Below are 22,878 nucleotides of genomic sequence, written 5' to 3' on the forward strand. Positions count from 1 at the left end.
TGGTTATGTGATAAAGTATTCCTTCCTGGGAGAGCCAGCGTGGAATAGTGGTTAAGGTATTGGACTAGGATCTAGGAAACCCAGGTTCAAATCCCCACTCACACCATAGAAGCCAGCTGGGTGACCCTGGGCTAGTCACAGCTCTTAGAGCTCTCTCAGCCCCACCTACCTCACAGGGTGTCTGTTGTGGGGAGGGGAAAGGGAAGGTGGTTGTAAACTGGTTTGATTCTTCCTTAAGTGGTAGGGAAAGTCAGCATATAAAAACCTACTCTTCTTCTTCTAAATCTCCCACACAATGGGGTTGACATAGAAGTAAACATTCACAAGACGGGGCTCCAAGTAACAGCCTTAGAACCATTACAAAGGTTAATAAGCAAACTAACAAAAAAAGGGGGGGAAAGAACCTTCTTAACACCCCTCCCTTTTCAATTGAAAGGTAATGTTAGAACACAGGATGTGGTGATAACACACACAAAAAATCAAGATTTTTGGCAGGAAGCCAAAATGATCTTAGAAGACTATTCTTCCCTGCTGAGGGATTGTTGTTTGATGACTGCATACTGTAATAACATGTACATCTTTTTTTTTTACAGCTGAATAGATTTTATTCTCCAGTCCAAAGACTGAGGGTGAGTCCTGATACTTTTTTACAAAGTGACAAATTACCACAGCTGTGTATATAATTGTTTGACAAACTGACAATCTGTAATGTCCTGCTAAGCGGTGAAGATAATTTTACTCTCTCCTGTTTCCCTGGAATTCTGATCAGGGAATTCTCATAATGGGAATCAATAAATGACCAGCTGACCAAGCAATCATGTGCATAATATGGTACGTTATCACTGGGTGAACTACTCCAAAATGACTGATATCTGCCACACCCACACAGTAAAATGTCCACCAGCGACTGACCAGTTCTGGTCATTTGTGGAACACCAAGAGACATCAGATATCAACCCAGCACAGCCCCCCCAGCCCCCAGACAAATAGGCTCGCCATATTTATGTCTATGGGTGTAGGAAAATCCTCTACTCTATACTGGAAAAATTAAATACCACAATTGAACATTTGGAAGCTCAGGGTGTCATCAAAAAGGTGACTAAGTCCACTCCTTAATTTAACAGACTAGTGATCACATAAAAGAAAAACGGATCATGATAACTTTGTCTTGAACCACAGGATCTTAATAAAGCAGCGATGAGGCAACATTTCTCTGTCTCCACTGTTGAGGATGAAAGTAAAAAGTGATTTACCACCCTCAATGAAAAAGGTGGCTTCTAGCAGATAAAACTGGATAAAGAATCATCAAGTGTGCACCTTTAACACTCAGTGGGGCAGATATCATTTTAATAGACTTCCTTTAAGCATCTAGATGGCAAGTGAAGTATTTCAACAAAAGAATCATGAGTGCTTTGGTAACATGGGAGGTATCCACATAACTGCAGATGACATTATTGTTGTAGCAGCGACCAAGGAAGAACGTGCCATCTTGACATGTGTTTTTGACAGAGCATGACGAAGGGGTGCAAAGTTTAATAAGGTCAAGATCCAGTTCTTTGAACATGGGCTATGTTTTTATGAAAGTTGGTGTCAGGCCTACTAAAGACTAAGTGGAGGCTATCAATCAGAATTCCCTACCCAATGACAAGAATCTTTCAAAGATTCCTATCGTGCAAAAAAAAAAAATAGGTAAATTTTGGGTTTATTGGACCTGATTTTATTTTGTAAACCTGGAATAAGCCAAATACCCATACCGGTAAAGAGGTATTTCAGCTTTATTTCCAGGTGTACCCAAAAAATTGGATCCATTATAGTCTATGGAGATTTTTTCGAAGCTCCTCTGGGGGCATTTTTTGAAGGTAGAGTCATCAAATTTGCAGTGTAACTGCAAGGGACTTTCCTTAGACGGACAGCAAAGTTTGGTGAACGTTGGGATAGGGGGTCCAATTTTATTAACCCACAAAGGGGACACTCCATCACCCAGGCATTTGCAAGCTGAGCTGTCTATCAGTTTTCAGGTTCAGAAGTTCAGCATTGCTGAGGACTGGCAGAAAGAACTGATTGGCAGGTGGTTGGCTCAAAGTCTGGGGGCTTCCTTTGTATCTGGGGCACATAGCATGATGTCCATGCAAATTAGCTTCCAAACTGAGGAAAACGGCTTAAATGCAAGAAAAATAAGGCATGGATAACATTTCTTTTGGTGGCAAATGACATCCTGTGAACTGTCCTTTATTATGGTCATCAAAAATCTGATTTCAAGAGACAGTCACGGTGCGGGGAAACAAAGCCTCTACTTGGGGTGACCAGTTTGAGAGCAGGTTTTCAGGGGGGTGGTGATAATATCAGAGCCAGCCAAAGTCATGACCAAGGCAGCTCTTATGAAGGAGATTGCTCATCCATGTGGGAGGGAGTCTTCTTCAAAAGCCCAATAAGTAGCTGTAGAAACGGCCGTTTTTTAGTTGGAGGGTATATCCATCCAGACAGGACTGAGTGAGCCCCGCCTTTTAAAATGACCCTTCCAGACTAGTTTGGTCTGACCAAGTTGGCTCTGATTACACAATCCCTACCTCAAAAGGGCCCTAACTATGGGACCTAACAAAACCAGTCAAAAATAGAAAAATGGGAGAAAGCACAGAGCTGTGCATCTGAGCAAAAAAGCAAAGGCAAATAGCTAAAACCTGAAAAAGCCGAATATTCAGTTTTTTCAAGAATTGCCTATTTGGCTTCAGTCAGATTCCCAGGTTTTGATATTCGGTCGACCCAAAACCCAAATATTGCCGAAATGGCTAATTTCAGGTTTGTATTCAGTTCAGGTATATCGAGATGCACAACCCTACTATGAACTATATAGTACCTGGCACAATACATTCCAAATGGATCAAGTCTATTTGCACTCCTGTGCACCCTGTTAAGAAATTATGCTCTCTGGCAATGGGGACATGAGCAGCAGAAAGCCTTGAGCAATCTCAAACAGGAGATCACAACTGCTCCTGTACTCCAATATTTTGATCCAAGAAAGCTACTGGAAATACAGGCAAGATGGATCTAGAGATGGCTTAGGAGCATGCCTGTCTCAGCAGAAACAACCTATTTTCTGTGCTGCTAGAGTGCTGACACAGGTAGAGCAAAACTACGTGCAGATCGAAAAGGAACTTCTGGCAATTGTGTTTTCTGTGATTAAATGCCACCAGTGTGTGTTTGGCACCCAAGTGTTAGTCCAGTTGCACCATAAACCCTTAGTGGCAATCTTTTCCTACTCCATTGGAAAAGCTCCTGCATGCCAGCAAAGGATGCTCCTATAACTTCAAAAATGTGACATCTAGAGCTATTGCAATCTGTGTGCCCTCTGCACCAGATCTTATTTGTGAGGAGAAAGTAATTTACAGTCTGGGGGACCAGGAACTTCTCAGTGATTTATTGTTAAGGCAGACCATGAATTACAGGCCCTCAAAGCCCTGCTAGTCCAAGGATGGCCAAGCAGAAGGAAGCATGTTAAACCAGATCTTAGATCTGAATAGCCACTCAGAGACAAAATCAGGAGTGAAGAAGACTAATTCTATATTATGGGTTCTAAAATAATAATTCCTAAGGGGGCATGGCCTCACATGCTGAGCCTGCTTCACTCCCCCTCCCGTCAAGTCATGCAAACATCAAAAGAATTCAAAATGAACTCTCACATAGAGCAGTGGGTTGAGCACTGTTGAACACTGGGCACAATATCAGGAACTTAAACCTAGCAACCGCAGAGAGCCAGTGACCTCACAGGAGAGCCCAGACTTGTCTTGGTTCAAACTGACAGCTGATCATTTTGAGCTAAATGCCCAATCCTATCTTATAGTTGTTGATTATTATTCAAAATAGCAAGGAGCTATGTTATTGCCAGCTAAGACAGCAGGCATCTTGTAGCCAAGATGAAAGCATTGTTGGTGCATCATGGTATTCCTAAAGAACTCATTTGTGACCATGTTCCTTTTGCTAGTTCAGTGATGAAACAATTTGCTTCTGACCGGTGCATCTCCATTACATACTCCAGTCATGGCTACCCCCAGTCCAATGGTTAGGCCGGACACATGGTCCAAACCATCAAGCATATATTCAAAAAACTTTAATAGATAATCAAGTTGGCTTTACTCAATCCGAGAAACAATATAAGTCACATGAACACATAAAGCTGCTTTATACTGAATCAGACCCTTGATCCATCAGTATTGTCTACTCAGTCCAGCAGCAGCTCTCCAGGGTCTCTCAGACAGAGGTCTTTCACATCACCTAGTCCCTTTAACTGGAGATGCTGGGGACTGAACCTGGGACCTTCTGTATGCCAAGCAGATGCTTTACCACTGAGCCACAGCCCCTCTAATTTGTCAAAAAACAGTGTAATAGCAGCAGCACAGGCTTTACAATGGGTGGGTATGGTTGCAGCATTTCTTCTCTTTCTTTTGCAAGTATGGGATGACGGTAAAATTAACATCTTGGGAGGAAAGTTGTTTTGTAAGAAGCAACTCTTGAAATATCTGTTTTGTTCATGACCCCAACAGTACCTAGAATCTCACTATTCCCCCCCCCTCCCTGGGTTTTAGGACAGAATATTTCCAGAGTAAGGTGTACATTTTAACATAGAGATGCTAATACACTGGATTTTTTAAAAATTCCTTCTAAAGTATTAGTTTTCTGCCATCATATAGATAATTTTGAACAATAAGGTCTTCAGAAAGGAAGGGGAAGAAAGAGTTCCAATGATGGTTAGTCCTCTAAACACTTGAAGTAACTTCACATCAAAATAGCTTGGAACAGCTGAGATATTTAACTCTGACCAGGCACCACTCAGCATGCTTAGTAGCTACTTTGATTAAGCTTTTCATAAATGACAAACCCCATTGACATTGATAGGACAGAGGATCCTTTCATTTCAATAGGGAGATTTCAGCGGAAAGGGAGAAAGGAGTACTTCATAGTGTTTAAAAGGACTCCGAATCCATTCATTTCTCTATCAGAATGTTCAGCTCTTTCCCCAATACTGAAGATATTCCTCTTGGCAACTCCAGCACCAAGCTCCATCAAAAGCACCACTTCCGTAATAAGCATTGAACACTTTTCCATAATTGTTGGGGGTTTTTTAACCACAAAGGTATTTAGAAGTGTAATAAATTAGGAAATGGTTGTTTATTTAATAGGCGATTGTAATATAGCTAATTCTGTGCTGGGGTGGAGTGATGTGGAAGTTGCAATAATCATTGTAAGGTCCCTGCTTAGAGATAAACCTTGTTGGGTAGAACTGATTTAAAATTGCAAAGCAAAACATCCTATCTATTCACATATGAATCTGCCTTTCAACTGAGGTCTTCTTTGGAGGACCATCACCACGCACCCACATTACCAGAGGCAAGAGACCAATTAAAAGAGACAGGGCTTTCTCAGTCATGACCTCTGGTTATATCGAATGCCTTCCCTACATCCATTTGCCTGGAGGCAAATCTTTTACATTTTCTTTGTCAGGTTGAAATATATTTATTCACCCATGAAATTTGTTGGCTAATCTGTTGTGTATGAATGTTTCCTGTTTTTTTTTTTTTTTTAGGAGATCTACTTTTATTATTTATATGCTACTAGGTTTTTAAACTATTTGCGTTTGTTTAAGTGACTTTAAGATGGCATGTGTGATATGCTGGCAATTTTTCAGTTGCTGTTTAAAATGGTGTAATATTTTTGCCACATTTTGATGTGTTTTGTGTAGATTTAAGATCACTTTTATAGGAGTTATATTTTATTGTTTTAATTTGTATAGTATGTTTTACTTCACTGTAAGGCAGGGATGGGGAACCTCAGGCCCCCGGCCGTAAATGGCCCGCAAAGACATTTTCAGTGGCCCCCGGGAGCTCCAGTGCCCTGCCATTGAAACACGGCCCAGCACGACCCTTCCCAAAACTGTTCCGGAAGCGGCAGTGTGCAGGAATGCTGCGGTGCTCTTTAAACCTCCTCTCGCCACCTGTCAGCTGTTGGACGGGGAGAGGGAGGGGGGAGAGGAAGAAGCCAGCAGCGTGCGTGCATGCAAGGTAGGAAGCCTTCAGCCCTGCTGGCCAGTGTGGGCCAGTGGGCGGGCACGTGGGGGAGGGGGGAGGCGGTGTGTTTGCGCGCTTCCCTGCCGCCCCCTTCGAAGGCCTCCACCAGCAGCAGCACCAAGCCCAACCCGAGGGATGACGGCAGTGGCGGCGGCCTGGAGCTGGACTTTTGCAAGCTGCCTGAGGGGGCCGAGGAGGAGGAAGGCGGCGAGGAGGAGCTGCTACTGGATCCTGGAGGAGGAGGCCCGGCCTCATTGCTGCTGGCCTCCCAGCCCCACCACTGTCGTCCCCCGGGCTGGGCTCAGTGCTGCTGCCGCTGGCACAGGCCTTCGAGGGGGGCGCAGGGAAGAGCGCAAACGCACCGCCTTTCCCCCCACGTGCTCGCGCGTCAGCAGGGCTGAAGGCTTCCTTTCTCGCCTGCACACACGCGGCTGGCTTCTTCCTCTTCCCCCCTCCCTCCCTCCCGCCGCCCAGCAGCTGACAGGTGGCGGGAGGCCAGCAGCAATGAGGCCGGGCCTCCTTCTCCAGCAGCAGCTCCTCCTCGCCGCCTTCCTCCTCCTTGTCCCCCTCAGGCGGCTCCCAAAAGTCCAGCTCCAGGTTGCCGCCGCCACCATCGTCCTCCTTAGGCACCTCTCCCCAGCTGTTTTCGCCCTCCTCCTCAGGGCGCTCGTGCAGGGCCAGGCAGCCCCTCAGCAGCCGCGCAGCCGCCAGAGAAGGGCCTGCCGTTTCCCTCTGTCCTTTCTCTCGCCCGCCATTTCTTTCTTCCTTCCTTTCTCCCTTTCATCCTTTCTTTCCCAGTTCCTTCCTTCTCCTTCCTTCCTTCCTTCCTTCCTTCCTTCCTTCCTTCCTTCCTTCCTTCCTTCTTTCCTTCCTTCCTTCCTTCCTTCCTTCCTTCCTTCCTTCCTTCCTTCCTTCTTTCCTTCTTTCTTTCTTTCTTTCTTTCTTTCTTTCTTTCCTTCTTTCTTTCCTTCTTCCTTTCCTTTCTTCCCTTCTTTCCCTCCCCCCTCCCCTTCCTTCCTTTCCTTGGGTTGCCAACCTCCAGGTGGTGGCTAGAGACCTGGCAACCTTAGCATCTCCTTCCCCCCCACCCCCGCCGGGAGATCTACACCTGGTATGGCCCCCGAATGATGTTATAAATATGCAAATGGCCCTTGGCAGGAAAAAGGTTCCCCACCCCTGCTGTAAGGTGTCCTGAGAACCAATTTTGGTTAAAAGTTGAAGGCTGTACGTATCTCTAATAAATAAATGTATTGTGTATACATTCATATGTACTTGTAGATCACTACTCTTCAACCTTTCATCTTGGTTACCATCTCCTTGTCTCCATTGTATGGGATGGGATTGCTAATTCTGGTTTGGGACATTCCTGGATACATATTGGAGAAACTTGAGTTTTTGAAGCTCAACAGGAATGTAATTCCATAAAGACAACAAAGCTGCCATTTCCCCAGGGAAACTGATCTCTGTAGCCTGGAAATCCATTGTAATTCTGGAAGAAATCCAGGTCCCACCTGGAAGTTATAACCACAGATTAAATTAATCATGAGATGAATGGGAATATTTTACTGCAATGCTCTTGGAGCTACAACTTTTTTTTTTTACGGAGAATAGCTCCAATTAATATTGAATAAAAAAATTATTTTGGTGTGCCATTCAGTTGATAGACTAGCCAGCATAATTAATCCTAAAATTTGAATCAGCATGATATTCACTTCTTGACCCTATTCCTTCATCCTCTTCCACACAAGCAATTTTTTTTCTGTTACTTAAATTGGGTGAAACTCCTTATATGGTGTGGTCCTAAGCCTGAAGCCAAAGAACAGGCTGGGTGGTTTGAATGGATATGTTAAATCCAATCCTCCAACACAAACACTGTGTGAGGGTCTCTGTGTCTGTGTCTCTGCTTCCCATCACCTGCTATCAGTGAACTCATAAAAGCAGTTCACACCTTCTGGTCTCAGGCGCCAGGCCTGATTGCCCCATGTATCTTCCCCCCCGCTGTTCTTCCTGTCAGTACTCCCTCAGGCCGATGCGGCCTTGGAAGTGTGATAGCTTCACCAGACTTCCTGGGACTCGTCTGATGTTTTGTATTATGCCAAGCTTGTAACTTCCCATAACAATAAGTGTGAACCCCAGTGCCCCGGTGCCCTGGAGTCAATATATTCTGTAAACCCGATTAGCCTCTCACTTGCAACTTGCTATCTGTGCCTGTCTCAGCTCCTGATGTCTTCAATAAATCCTTTGTTTCTTTATCAACGTCTGAACATTTGATTTTGAGAAGTAAACTCAGAGAGAGGGGATCTCTCACATTAAGTTGCAAGTCTTTGCCTCTCGAACTGCTGCTGTACCTTTTGGGACAGAATGTCAGGCGATGAGGAAAACACCCCTACTACCCCTGACGCACCGGACGGACCGGTGGTACCGGAGAAGCCGGATCCCAAGGAGGAGGGTGCCAAGCCAAAGAACCCTAGGGGTCCCATCCCCGACCAAGGCCGTGGACTTTTTAACAATTGGCTGGACTCCCCCAAGGGTTGGTCTCTCTCCCGAACCGCGGCGAAGGATCGCCGTTTGGCCTTCCCCAGCACGGGACTTGAAGGGGACCCGGCACGCAAGGAGGCCCTGATGGAAGAGGAACGCAGGCAGTGGCTGGAGGATCGCCAAGCCATGCAAGAACAGATGGAGTCCATGCGGCGGGTGATGGGTGAGATGGCTGCGGCCCTGGACGCCTTGAAAGTGCAACCGCCTGCCGGCACCCCTCCGGACGGAACACCGGCAGCCCCCCCCCGCGCCTCCTAGCCTCCCGTCCCGTCGGGACCTGAAAGTCACCTATGACGGTTCGGGTGACCAGTTGACCTTTTTCATGGTCCAAGTGGACATTTTTATGCGGGAACAGGGCCGGACCTTCACTTCCGAGGAGTCCCGGGTGCAGTACGTGGCTTCCCTGCTGCAAGGGGAGGCGGCCGCCTGGATGGTGTTGCAGTATGAACTCCGCTCGCCGGTGCTACGAACCCTGGATGAGTTTATGGTAGCACTCCGAAACCGCTTCGAGGACCCGACCCTGGGTGAGCGAGCTAAAGCCTCCCTGATGCAACTGCGCCAAGGGACTAAGTCGGTGGCGCAGTATGCAAGTGAGTTTCAATCACTGGCCAGCCGAATCCTGGACTGGAGTGAAGCCACTTTGGTACAGTGCTTCAGGGAGGGCCTCAACCCGGACCTCCAGCATTGGGCTTTTATGCAAGGGAACCCCCCGGATGTGGAAGGTTGGGTTCGCCACGCTGCCGACATTGAGAATCGCAAACAACTCCTGACCTTGTCCAAACAACGCGTTGGACGAGACCCGAGACCCCGGAGTGACCGGGGCCGAGACTTCCGACCGGGAGGGAGCGGAGGTCCCTCGGCCGCTGAACGCCGTAAACGTTTTGAGACCGGAGTCTGCCTGACCTGTGGAGGAAAGGGGCACTTTGCGTCGCAATGCCCCTCTCGTGCGGGTCGTCCAAACCCCCCTCGCCAAGCCCCAACCGAACCGCAGAAGACGGCAGCTGAGGAGCAGCCCCGCCGCAGGAGCGGGCCACCGGGCCGGCGTTCCGGCGCACCCTCCGCTCTCCATGCGCGCCCCCAGGATGTGATCTCCACCTCTACAGGCCCAACGGGGTCCCGGATTACAAATACCACTTTTGATTCGGACGGATCCCCGATTGCCACCACCCCATCTCCCTCTTCCAGTGAGGAGGAAGAGTGGGAACAGCCGGCAAAAAACGCCGTCGGTCTGCTGTAGAGGGGGCTCCGCAGCAGACCGCCCCTGTCGTTGTGCAAGGAGCTCCACCGATGGTAAGCGCCCAAGAGGACAATGTGTATGTACGTGTTCACCTGTCCCTACCCAAAGGGGGTCCCAATTTAGAATTCCCCGCTTTGGTTGACTCGGGGTGTGCCCGCACTATGATTAGTGAGGAAGCCGCCAAGAAACTGGGAGTCCGGCGCAAGCGGCTTCCGGGACCCCTCCGCTTTTCCCAAATGGACGGGAGTGATTTTAAACGGGGCCCAGTGACCCACCGAACTGCGGCCGTGATTATGTCGGTGGGAGAACATTGGGAACGCTTGTATTTTACCATCGCCCCCATTGTAACCCCAGTGGTGTTAGGGATGAACTGGCTACGGGGACATAACCCCTCCATCGACTGGGTTAAACGGGTACTCTCGTTCCCCGACAGCCCCTGTGGGTTGCATGACAAGGAACGGGTACTCAGGACTCCGGCCGCCGCATTGGTAGGGTCCCCCAATCCGATCTCCATTCCTCCTCAACTTCCCACAGAATACTCGCAGTTTGCGGAGGTCTTTGATGTCAAAGAGTGTGACGAACTACCTCCCCACAGAGAGACGGACTGTGCCATTGAAATCGTGGGGGAAGGCAAACTGTCTAAAGGGAAGGTCTACCCCATGAGCCCTAGTGAGAAGGCGGTGTTGCGGGACTATTTGGACGCTAACTTGGCGAGGGGTTTCATACGCCCTTCCAAAGCTCCTTATTCGGCCCCGGCCTTCTTTGTGAAGAAAAAGACGGGAGATTTGAGACTGTGTATTGACTTTCATAGGCTAAACGCGGTCACCCAGTCTAACGCTTACCCTCTCCCTCTTATTCCCGACCTTTTAGCACAATTAAAGGAGGGCCGAATCTTCACCAAACTGGACTTAGTGGAAGCATACCACCGCATCCGCATTAAAGAAGGAGACGAACCCAAAACGGCCTTTTCCAGCTGTTTTGGAATGTTTGAATACCTAGTCATGCCGTTCGGACTTTCGGGGGCCCCCAGTGTGTTCATGCAATTGATTAATGAGGTTTTACATGATTTACTGTTTCGGGGGGTGGTGGTATTTCTCGATGACATACTTATTTACTCTGAAACCATGGAAGAACATGTGCGCCTAGTGCGAGAAGTGCTCCAGCGGCTGCGGGAGCACAAACTGTATGCTAAGGTATCCAAATGTGAGTTCCACCAACCTTCCATTACATTTCTTGGGTACGTGATTTCCCACCAAGGTTTAGAAATGGACCCCGCCAAGGTCCAGGCGGTGCGAGATTGGGAACCCCCCACTACCCGCCGCCAGCTTCAGCAATTCTTGGGATTCGCTAACTTTTACCGCAACTTCATTCCCAACTTTGCCCAAGTTGCGCTTCCTCTCACCAATCTGTTGCGTACCAAAGACAAGGGGGCTAGTGCCGCGCTTCCCTCAGCCCGTTTGCAATGGTCCCCCCAGTGCCAGCAGGCTTTTGAGTGTTTAAAAATACTCTTTTCATCCGAACCCGTTTTGGCTCACCCAGATTGCACCAAGCCTTTCGTGGTGCAGGTGGATGCTTCGGATGTGGCCATGGGTGGAGCCCTATTGCAGAGAGATGAGGGGGGCCGGTTGAGACCATGCGCCTACTTCTCCAAAAAGTTTTCCCAGTCCGAAATTAACTGGGCTATTTGGGAGAAGGAGGCGGCGGCGGTCAAACATGCCCTCACCGTATGGAGGCACTTTTTAGAAGGTGCCGAACAGCTGTTTGAAGTGTGTACCGATCACAAGAATCTCGAGGCTCTCAAGGGAGCTAGAAAGCTCAACGCCAAACAGATTCGGTAGGCCCAATTCTTCGCCAAATTCCGGTTCACTCTCAAACATGTCCCGGGGAAGGACAATGCCCTGGCAGACGCTCTGCCTCGACTCCCCCAGTATCGCAACGAGTTCGATCGCCCGGTCGACTCCCTGTTCACACCCGAGCAGCGTGGGGAGGTCCCCGGCTTAGCCGTCACCACCCGCTCCCAAGCCCATCGACCAGAAATCCCCCCTACGCTCAAGGGTATCCCGGAAGCCTTCCAACAGCGGCTCCGGGACGCTTCCTTACAGGAGGAGGAGCACCATCTCCTCCCTACTGGCCTGGAACGAACCAACACTTGGTGGATGCAGGGGGGAAAACTGTATGTCCCGTCCTCCCTTCGCAAGGAGGTATTGGGACTTGTACATGGTGCCAGATTGGCGGGTCATTTTGGCTTCATTAAAACACTCCACCTGGTACGGAGGCAGTTCTGGTGGCCCGGTATGAGAGCCGACGTGGAGCTGTATGTGCGCAGCTGCCCCACTTGCGCCACAGCTAAGAAACGGATGGGGAAACCCCCCGGGCTTCTTAAACCGCTGGAGAACTGCTTCTTGGTTCTTGTTAACCTCTTAGGGTTACCAAGTCACAATGCCCCTAGAACTAGCAAAATTCACCTTTGTGTAACCCTTAAAGGCACAGCAGGCCAGAGTTTTGACTCTGGACCTAGCAGCCCAATGACCTCAGCTCTCTGGTCCACAGCTCTCAAAATCTTCCAAGCCTGTCCACGTTCTTATTTATCATGATTTTATTTTATTGGATTTCTAGGCTGCTCTTCACGACTTAGGTCAGGCTCAGAGTGGCTTACAACATTTAAACAATTAAAACAATCTTAGCATTTCAATAAAATTATCAGCAATTAGCAAATAAATAAAACTGGTGCCTTCAGACATAGCAGCAATAATAATATAATGGTAACAATACAATTAATAAAATCATAACGGAAAGCACAAACAGGTGGGTAGGACGAGGAAGAGAAGAGGCCAGCCCTGTGGAAACCTTCGCTGTCCTGGTGGAACAGCTCAGTTTTACAGGCCCTGTGGAATTGTTTCAGGCCCCACAGTCCCTGAACTTCACTGGGCATAGTGATCCACCAGACCGGGGCCAGGACTGAGAAGGCCCGGGCCCTAGTCAAGGACAGCTGGATGCTTTTTGGGTAGAGTTGCCAACCTCCAGGTACTAGCTGGTAGTCTCCTTCTATTACAAGTGATCTCCAGCCAATAGAGATCAGTTTCCCTGGAGAAAATGGAGGCTTTGGCAATTGGACTCTATGGCATTGAAGTCCCTCCCCTCTACAAACCCCGCCCTCCTCAGGCGCCGCCCCAAAAATCTCCCATGAAGAGGGACCTGGCAAACCTATTTTTGGGACAGGGATCATCAGTAGATTGTTCTCCAGCTGAGCGTAGGGCTCTTTAAGGGGTGTATCGGGAGAGGCGGTCCCGCAGGTATGATGGTCCCAGAATGTTTAGGGCTTTAAAGGTCAATACCAGAACCTTAAACCTGACTTGGTACTCAATCTGGAGCCAGTGCAGCTGGCGAAACACTGGTTGGGTGTGTGCCCTAGTAGTCATATTTCTTCCCATACATCCATTCCAGATGAGATTTTGTTCCAGTCCTGTTTTCTCTTTGGCTCCTTTTTTTCTCCAGCTTCACAATCTCACCACCCATTAGGTTGTAGAACCCCTATTAATCATCCCACTGTTTACTTGGCCTGCATCCTTTAGCTACCTTATCTCCATAGCACTCCTCTCGTCCTGCCCAGACAAGAATATATGGTTCCTTTTTTGGTTAAATTTTAACTTTTCCCCAAATGCCCTTCTTTTATTAGCCCCATCTTGTCCCAGTTGCCTGTCTGTGCTTTTTCTTCAAACTTTTTTTCCCCCAACTGTACTTTTAGGTTCCTGTTTTTCAGCTGTTTGTGCATCAACCCATCCACCTTACCTCTTAAACCTCTTAGCTTCCTTACTGCCTCAGTGCTTTTCATAGTATGCCCCACAATTATACTTTTCTTCCTGGGAGCTGAAGGGTTTCAATCCTAGTTGAATTAACAACTTTCCTTTCTCTTACAGAAGATTAACCATGGATATGGATGTTGGAGACAAATTATAGTTGATGAAAATTGTCCTGTGGGGTACCACAAGGCTTGGTCCTATCCCCCATGCTATTCAATCTGTATGTAAATCCCTTAGAATAAATAATATGTGGTTTTGGAGTGGAATGAGATTTTACCAATATGCTAATGATTCCCAGCTCTATATTTCTCTACAAATCACCTGATGATGCGGTAGAGGTCTTGAGCCATTGCCTGACTGCTGTGGTTAAGTGGTTAAGAGTGAACAAGTTGAAATTGAATCCTGCCAAGACCAAGGTATTGCTAGTTGGGAAAGCCAAAGCCTTGAAGGACATTGTACTTCCCACATTTGAAAGGGTTTACCTGACCCTTGCTGACTCAGTTAAGAGCCTAGGGGTTATACTGAAACCAACATTATTGCAGGAGAAGCAAGTGAACGCAGCTGCAAAAAATGCTTTCTAACATTTAGCTCTAATAGGTGGCTCCCTACTTTGACTCAGATGTTTTGGCTCCATGGATCCATGCTACAGTAACCTTGAGACTAGACTATTGTAATGCACTCTACGTAGGTCTGCCCATGAAGTCAACTTGGAAACTCCAGTTGGCATAGAATGCTGCAGCTCGGTCACTGTTGAGAGATAGGCAAAGTTAGCCTATCACATTCATTCTCCACACACTTCATTGGTTACCTATCAGTCACCGGGTTCAATTCAAGGTACTGGCTGTCACATACAAGGCCCTTCATACCCTTAGACTACAACATCTGCAGGACTGCTTTCCCTGCTGTGCTTTACCACAACATTTTCTTTCGCCCAAATTACATACGGAGCCCCATGGAGCATTACTGGCAACACAACCATTCTAGAAAGGGTGCAGTCTAAGTTTCTGATGAAAATCTTCCAGGCACCAAATATTATCTCAAACGCAGCACTGAGAATTGAATCCGGGGTGATCACAGTTCAGGCCAGGCTTTGGGTCATCACATTTATGTTTTGGTTAAAACTGCAATACCAAAAAAAGGGGCTAATAACCCTGATATTTACAGATTCATTCACAGCATCCTGGCAGATAGCACTCAATAAAAAGCTGGGTTATTATGGGCTTTCCTGCCAATTTCTCTTAACAATGACCTTTGAGAAGGCAAAGGAGCTTCTTAAGAACACAGTAGTTGAGAGGATTCAAAATAAGATTTTGAATCCTCTCTATAGAAAGGATCTGCTTATCAAGAATATTACAGATATGTCATATCTGTCCAATATTACAAATCCTGAATATTGCAGAGCCTATATGCTTCTTTGGCTAAATGCCCTGCCATCCACGTTCCTAGATGGGATATATAATAAATGATCTTTAGAAGCACACAGATGTATATGCAAACAGGATGCCCTTGAAACCACCGAACACGTGCTATTTGAGTGTAAACTATATGATCATATCTGCACTGGTTCATTGATTCCAGTATTAGTGGACTGCCCCAGAACTGAGAAAACAATGTCTAGCACTCCTCCTATCGGATACAATAGTTAACTTATCTGTTAGCATGACCAGTTTTGCTTGGCTTGCAATTAAAATAAGGCAGAGATTGTTTAAGACTGTACAATAGTCAAGGAAATATTGAGCATGTACTGCATGTACTGTATGTATCTATATACTTAAGTATGTTTATTCTGATAGATTTATCCTTTGTAATCTTTTGCTATTAATAAGCATTACAATTTTAACTATAGTATTTGCTCTATTTGATATTAACTAGCTATATACCTTTGTAACCTTTGCCATTGTTAAGCATTTTAATTTCAAGTGCATTTTGTACTTGTTTGACACCATAATATTTAGTTTTGTACATTTGCTCTATTTGATGGTCTATGACTGCAAATAAATTGATTGATTTAAAACAACAACAGCTTCTCTCATCTGAGCAAAGCCTTCTGATGGTACCAGCCTGCAAGTGGGTAAGATTGGCAGCTGCCCATACAAATGTGTTTTCTGCTGTGGCTCCTACCTTGTGGAATGGCATGCCTGAGGCAGTCAGGAGGGCTCCCATGCTTCTGTCATTCTGCAAACTACGTAAAACAGAATTATTCAGAAGTTTATTTTAATGAAGGGAATAGAGCTATAGTATAATGAAATGGTTCAGGAAGGCACTTTTATAAAGGGAATCAGAACTACTACTTATGGTATGTATTATCTGTGCTATTGTGCTCTTGTTATATTGTTTTCTACTTCTGTAATTCCACATTTTGCATTTTTTACATATCATGCCTGATACTTTTTTGCATTGTTTCTAATCTTGTTATCCTAGCCTTGTTGCATTACTTATTCAGTGTCTCATACTATTTTGATTGCAATGTTTTACACTGGATCCACCTGGAGTCTCAGTGAGAAAGGCTGGCTTTTATTTTCTTGTGTTCTAAGGGCCGTCAAGTAGATTCCAACCTATGGTGACCCTATGAATTAACGTCCTCCAAAATGTCCTATCTTTAACAGCCTTGCTCAGGTCCTGCAAACTGAGGGCTATGGCTTCCTTGATTGAGTCAATCCATCTCATGTGGGGTCTTGCTCTTTTCCTGCTGCCTTCAACTTTTCCTAGCGTCATTGTCTTTTCCAGTGACTCTTGTCTTCTCATAATGTGATCAATGTATGATAGCCTCAGTTTGGTCATTTTAGCTTCTAGAACCCACTGATTTGTCTTTTTGGCAGTCCACAATATCTGTAAAACTCTCCTCCAACAACACATTTCAAAGGAGACAACTTTTTCCATGTCAGCTTTATTGTTCAACTTTCACTCCCATACATAGTAATGGGGAATACTATGGCATGAATTAACTCGATCTTGGTCAACAGCAGTAAATAAATAATTTAAAATATTTTGTTGCTGACAAAAACATTTTGTTGTTCCCTCGGCAACCTTCATCAGCATTCCATGACATCACACTTAGTTCAACCATTTACCTTATTTGCCATCACAAGCACAATTCACTATAGATTTCTTATGATGTTTGTGCAAACAGGTATGAAAATGTGACCCACCACCACAACCTCACAAACAATTGTTATACAAGCATCAAAAGCAGACATGGTAGTTTGAAAAACATTACGCTGGTGATTTAAATCACACTTCAGGATTGTTCCAAAAATCAACAACCCTGAACCAGAAATTTTAGCCAGTGGATAAATTATTTTTCCTTTCCTAAATAAAGTGTGCTTAAATCAATTTCAGAATGTGCACTTTTACTTTGTGTTCAGTGGAATATTTTCCAAGAGATGCATTTATATTAAAATACTCAGCCCCTGGTTTAAAGCTGCAAATCAGTATTTAATTTAAAACTATGCACTTAGATCTCCTGGCAATGTCTGTGCATTGGCTCCAAAACAATCTAAGAAAAGGAAGCAAGCAAGCAAACAAACAAACCTGAAGTCTATCAATTAAACAATTAAAAATTAAATTAATTTAAAAGCTATGTTAGTAGCAAAAATCAGGCGTAACTGACAGACACATGTGATCACATTGAGTAACTTTAATTGAAGGGAATGCAGATCCCCCCCTTCGCTGTTCTGAATTCTGACACTGGCACTTTCACACATGCTGAACAATGCACTTTCAATTCACTTTAGTGATCGTTTGCAAATTGATTTTGCTGTTTCACACAGTAAAATCCAGCTTCAAAGTGCATTGAAAGTGGATTGCAAGTGCATTATTTGGCATGTGTGAAAGTGCTTAAAGTTAATTGCTCAGTCTGCTTCAGTATTGCACAGCTGCCTCAGTGGACTGGCGCAATATGTTTCATGGCTGGTGAATTAATACTGGTGAAAGTCATGCAGAGCTAACGCCTGCTTGAAGTTTCCCCTAAAAAGTAAATGGGTCATTTACAGATGTGCCTTCAGATGAAAAGCAAACACATCTGTGTGGAAAACTCTCTCGATGCTTCAGGGTCACGGTAAAAAAATAAGAAGGAAGACATGCAGGTATCATCCTTATGGCCCAAGCATTGAGGTGGGAGTAATGGGTGCACTTTACTGATGTTGGGTGTCAGGGGGAGGCCTGGCCCAGGTTACAACCCTGTTATTATGATATGGTCCATTTGTCATTTCAGAAATAAAACAGATTTTGGGGGGGAGGCGCCTCAAATTCAAGGACAGCCAACAAAATAAATATTTGGAAGAAATGATGTGACTCCGTTCCACAAAAGGGATACTGTCCCTCAGGATGAGGACTGTTCTGCTCATGTATCAAATGAAGTCTCCTCGGACAGGTAGCGTTGCCAACCTCCAGGTACTAGCTGGAGATCTCTTGCTATTACAACTGATCTCCAGCCAATAGAGATCAGTTCCCCTGGAGAAAATGGCCGCTTTGGCAATTGGACTCAGAGGCATTGAAGTCCCTCCCCTCCCCAAACCCCGCCCTCCTCAGGCTCCGCCCCAAAAATCTCCCGCTGGTGGTGAACAACCCTATGGACAGGAGATGGTGTCGCTGTTAGAGGAATGCTTCTATGAGATCCAACCCAGTGTTTTGTGTGATAATGTTGACAAGGAAGCTGCTAGTGGTCTTTTTCCCCTAGAAGTCAAGAGTATTTGGTGTTCTTAAAAAACAGTAAGAAACAGAAATGGTAAAAATGTACATGGAACCTAGAGAAAACTTTAAGGCAATATATTAGTCAGAGGCTAGCAATGGGGGGCTGGCTGGCCTAAGACTGCTGCAATGAACAGAAGGCCTTTCTTTGAAAAATACCCAAAGGTTTCCAATGCCCTGCAGAATGCAGCTGTCCTCCTTCTTCCCATGACGTCAAAGCTCAAATTTTTGGATGTGATCCCTCCCTGTGTGCTTCTGGTTGCAACTGAAGATCATGATCCTTATCTCCCAAAATTACCAATGGCCCTTCTGTCCGGTGTTTTGATTTAATTTCATTTGGAATTTTACTCGAGGGTGGATTTGGTGTGTTGCTTTGAGTTGCTAACATGGGTTATTTTGGACATGTTGCTTGTGGCATTTTACAGTCCTGGTGACGAGGCTGTATGGTATTAAGTGGCCTTAAATGTTAGGAATGCATTGGCAAGAAGAGTAGAATTAGATTATCTTCATGACTCTTCTAGTGCCCCTCTAATTCAAGGACTCGATGTTAGGCTTATGGTGTTCTATGTGTCATTGTCATGACGATGTCACTATGCTGGTCGTGAATGAGTCGTGTCACATTTGAATATTACTCCAAGATACAAAGTTGGAGAGGGCGCTTCAGAAACCAGACATACTTTCTAGCTAATAGAGGCTTTGATTTATAGATGTAGTTCTATGATATGTGCCCATGGGAATATTTTTTTGCATGTTTAGGTTTGTCCAGTAGCAATTATTATATATTTTAAAAGACACATGCATGATTTTTTGAAAGCAGGAGGGCATTCTTAAACTATGTTAAGCTGCATTCACAAAAGGTAAAGGTAAAGGTCCCCTGTGCAAGCACCGGGTCATTCCTGACCCATGGGGTGACGTCACATCCCGACGTTTCCAAGGCAGACTTTGTTTGTGGGGTGGTTTGCCAGTGCCTTCCCCAGTCATCTTCCCTTTACCCCCAGCAAGCTGGGTACTCATTTGACCGACCTCGGAAGGATGGAAGGCTGAGTCAACCTTGAGCCGGCTACCTGAAACCAACTTCTGTTGGGATCGAACTCAGGTCGTGAGCAGAGCTTTTGACTGCAGTACTGCAGCTTAACACTCTGCGCCATAGTGATGCCTAAATTGATTTATAAATTTATTACTTGCTACTCTTCATTGAATGAAAAATTCTGTCTCTTTGTAACAGTGCATAAAGGCAAATCAGACCAATTCTGACCTCAGTTCAGTGAATATTGGTGGTGGAAAGTGCCGGCAAGTCACAGGTGACTTATGGTGACCCCGTAGGATTTTCAAGGCAAGAGACATTCTGGAGGTGTCCACCTCACAACCCTGGTGTTACTTAGAGGTTTCCCTTCCAAATGCTCACCAGGGCCAACCCTACATGACTTCTGACATCTGACAAGATCAAGCTAGCCTGGGGATATCTAGGTCAGAGCATAAAGGATGGGGCAGAGAGCTATTTAATGGTATTCCAGGCCAGCACTCCATTCCTGTTCCCCGGCTTACCACTGTGTGTTTTAGCAACCTAAGCTGAATCCAGCCACAGCAGAGTTCCAAGCCCCCCACTCAGTCCTTTACCTTATCTTGTTTCTCATTGGTGGTAATTAACCATGCAATCACCTTTCTAAGCTCAGTTCCTGGCTATTATCTTTATGGCAGGGGGGAAAACCCCAGTCTTGTGGCACCTTAAAGGCTAACAGATTTATTATGACAAATGAAAGCATATGCCATTCCTGCACGGTAATACTGAACGTATTTTAAAGAATTAAATATGAGATCTGCCACTCCAAAAAATGTGCAAAATATCATATGACATATAGAGACAGGTAGCTGGATTTTCACACAGTTATACTGGTATTACCTTAAGTGTGAATTGCAAAAGGATTATGTTGATAGGACTCTTCTTGATAAATTAAATCCAAGTCTTTAAGGTACTGATTCTAGAACAAGCCCCTTGAAGTCAATGCAAATTCCTTTAGAACAGTTTCTGTTTCATTTTCACTGTTTCTCTCTGTATATGTGTATGTGGGCTGAGGGAGTGACAACCAATCCCATTTTACCAATAGGGATTTGGAGCTGAGTAAGTGGCTTGCTCAAGACTATTGAGTTAGGAATTTGAACCCATGTCCATCTCTCTACCCACTGGATCACTGACGTCTGAGGACTTCAGACCAATTTATTTGGTCAGGAAAGCGAGTAATCAGGTGTGCATCTATGTTAGCAATCTTTCTATTGGACTTTTATACCTTGCTATTGGACTTTTAAACCTTGCTTTTGACAAAGGTTAGGCAAGCGGTATGCAATGGTTACAGGATTTCATGCTAACCAACATTACTTCCCAGTGCATTCTTTTGCCCACATATTATATATATCTGCTGCAGTTACAGTTGGTGTCTGTGTGTGATGTATTTTTTGCAATGCTGAGCAGAAGGTAGATAATGCCACCACGGCAACCTGAAGCAATAAATTGATAATGTTTGCATAGGTATAAGCTGTGAATATTTAATACTTGGACTCTCTCATGTGCATATAAAAGTAAATAGGAGACTGTGGAGAAGGCATGATTGTGTGTCATAGAAAGACAGATGCTCCTAGTAGGAGTAAAAATAAAGTAAGTCTGTATATGCAAGTAGATGATAATGCTTTTAGTATATATATTTTCATGCACACTTGTTTTTAGTGACCATTTCCAGAGGGATTGTCATGTTAGTCCATTGCAACAAAGACAAGCCTCTAAGAATGCCACAGAGCAGATATCGTAAGTTAATTTTCAGATGGCTATAGCTATGCATTAACCATAGCTGGCAATGTAGCATATACACTAGTGGCAGTAGAGCCCAATATGTGCATTCTTCCATTCTGCTTTCAAGAAAAAGCTTGTCATCCTTTAAACCAGAGTGTAGCAACCTGAAGTCATAAACTATAGTTCTGTAATGAGTCTCCATTCATAACATGTAGCAAGTCATTTGGAATGCCATACAAAAAGAACATTGGTCATAAAGGATGTTTTTGGTACAAATACATGCATACGTACAAAGATGAAGCCTTGTGTTAGTTTCTGCTCCGAATAGCAAAAAAAGAAGAATAAGAAAGGCAGCTCTCGGTTTGGATTCTCATGCACACAAAAGCAATTAAAAAGTGATTAAAAGTTGAGATGGAGTTACATGTCTTATTTTTCCATGCTGAATAGTGGTAAATGGAAGATTTGCCTGCGTATGTCTCTCTATTACACAGGGGTGTGTTGGATTCTCATTTGGGGAATATTCTTTGTACACGTGGCAAAATGTCTGTTTGCCCGTGTGAATAGACTCCAAATCTGAACCTGTAGACTAGAACTGTCACTAACAGCCCATTTCTGAAACCTGCAGCAGCCAGGGACAGCGTGGCTGTGGCACCACCTCCACAGAGGTTTAAAAGGGTTTAAAAAGGGGGGAAGCCCCATAGAGAACAGCGATGCTGCGCCAAAGAAAAGCTGGCGCAGCAGCGCTGTTACAAAAGGGGGAGGGTCTAGGCTGAAAGGGGTTAGGAAGCTGCCTGCTTGCAGCTGTACCCCCTGGAACGCCCCGGGAATGCCTCCCAGGATGACAGCATGAGGACTTGCGCCAGCAGGATGCCAGCGGGAGGCCGAGCCAGCATCCAAGGGCCATGTTGCCACTGCAGTCCAGGTGGGCCAGCAGAAGTGGCATTACGGTGCAAGGGGCACAGATGTTGGGGTCACGTCATCTCCTAAGGCGATTTGGCCCCCTACCTCAGGAACGCGCTCTGAGATTTCTGCCTGAAAATGGCAATGTCAAAGATTTGTGTGGTATCTGCAAAAAATGGCCCTTATGTATATTACATTGGCCGGTATATGCAGGATGTCATCTATCTGATTGTATACATACAATAAAAGCACCTTAATGTTTTTGTAGATTTATTTAAAACATCTGAAAGCTCATGTTTCTCCCAAACATAGATTTACATAGATTTGTCTGTGTGTGTTAGGCAAATCTCTGTGTGTGCATGTATATAATTATTCTATGAGTGAGAGAACACTTCTTCAGAATGTAATAGGCACCTAACCCCTTTCTGTTCCCATGTCACATGTGTCTATGATATGAGAGCTGTCCTCTCTCTTGCATATTGTAATTCAAATCCTTGTGGTGCTAGCACCAGGGTATTGTAGATTTACAAAGTAAGAGTTCATTTGCAAGATCTCTTAATGGCAGGTGCACTAGAAATTGGCCAGTGGATTTCTGGCTGTTCCTGGTAGAAGAGAGTTGGGTAGGAATATATGGATTGTTTATTTATTTACTTCATTTATCCTCCACCTTTCTCCTCAACAGCATTCTCCTCTCTCAATTTTATCCTCACAACAACACAGGTATGTTAAGGTGAGAGAATGATAGCTGTGTGGACCTTGACTTGCATTTATCATTGTGAGTGACTTGTTTCGGTGTTTATAATTTGGTGCTGATATAATTTTTATAATTTTATAATTTTAAATTATAATTTTTATTATATTTTTATATTTTAT

The sequence above is a fragment of the Euleptes europaea genome, chromosome 15, assembly GCF_029931775.1.
Source record: "Euleptes europaea isolate rEulEur1 chromosome 15, rEulEur1.hap1, whole genome shotgun sequence".
Taxonomy (NCBI): domain Eukaryota; kingdom Metazoa; phylum Chordata; class Lepidosauria; order Squamata; family Sphaerodactylidae; genus Euleptes; species Euleptes europaea.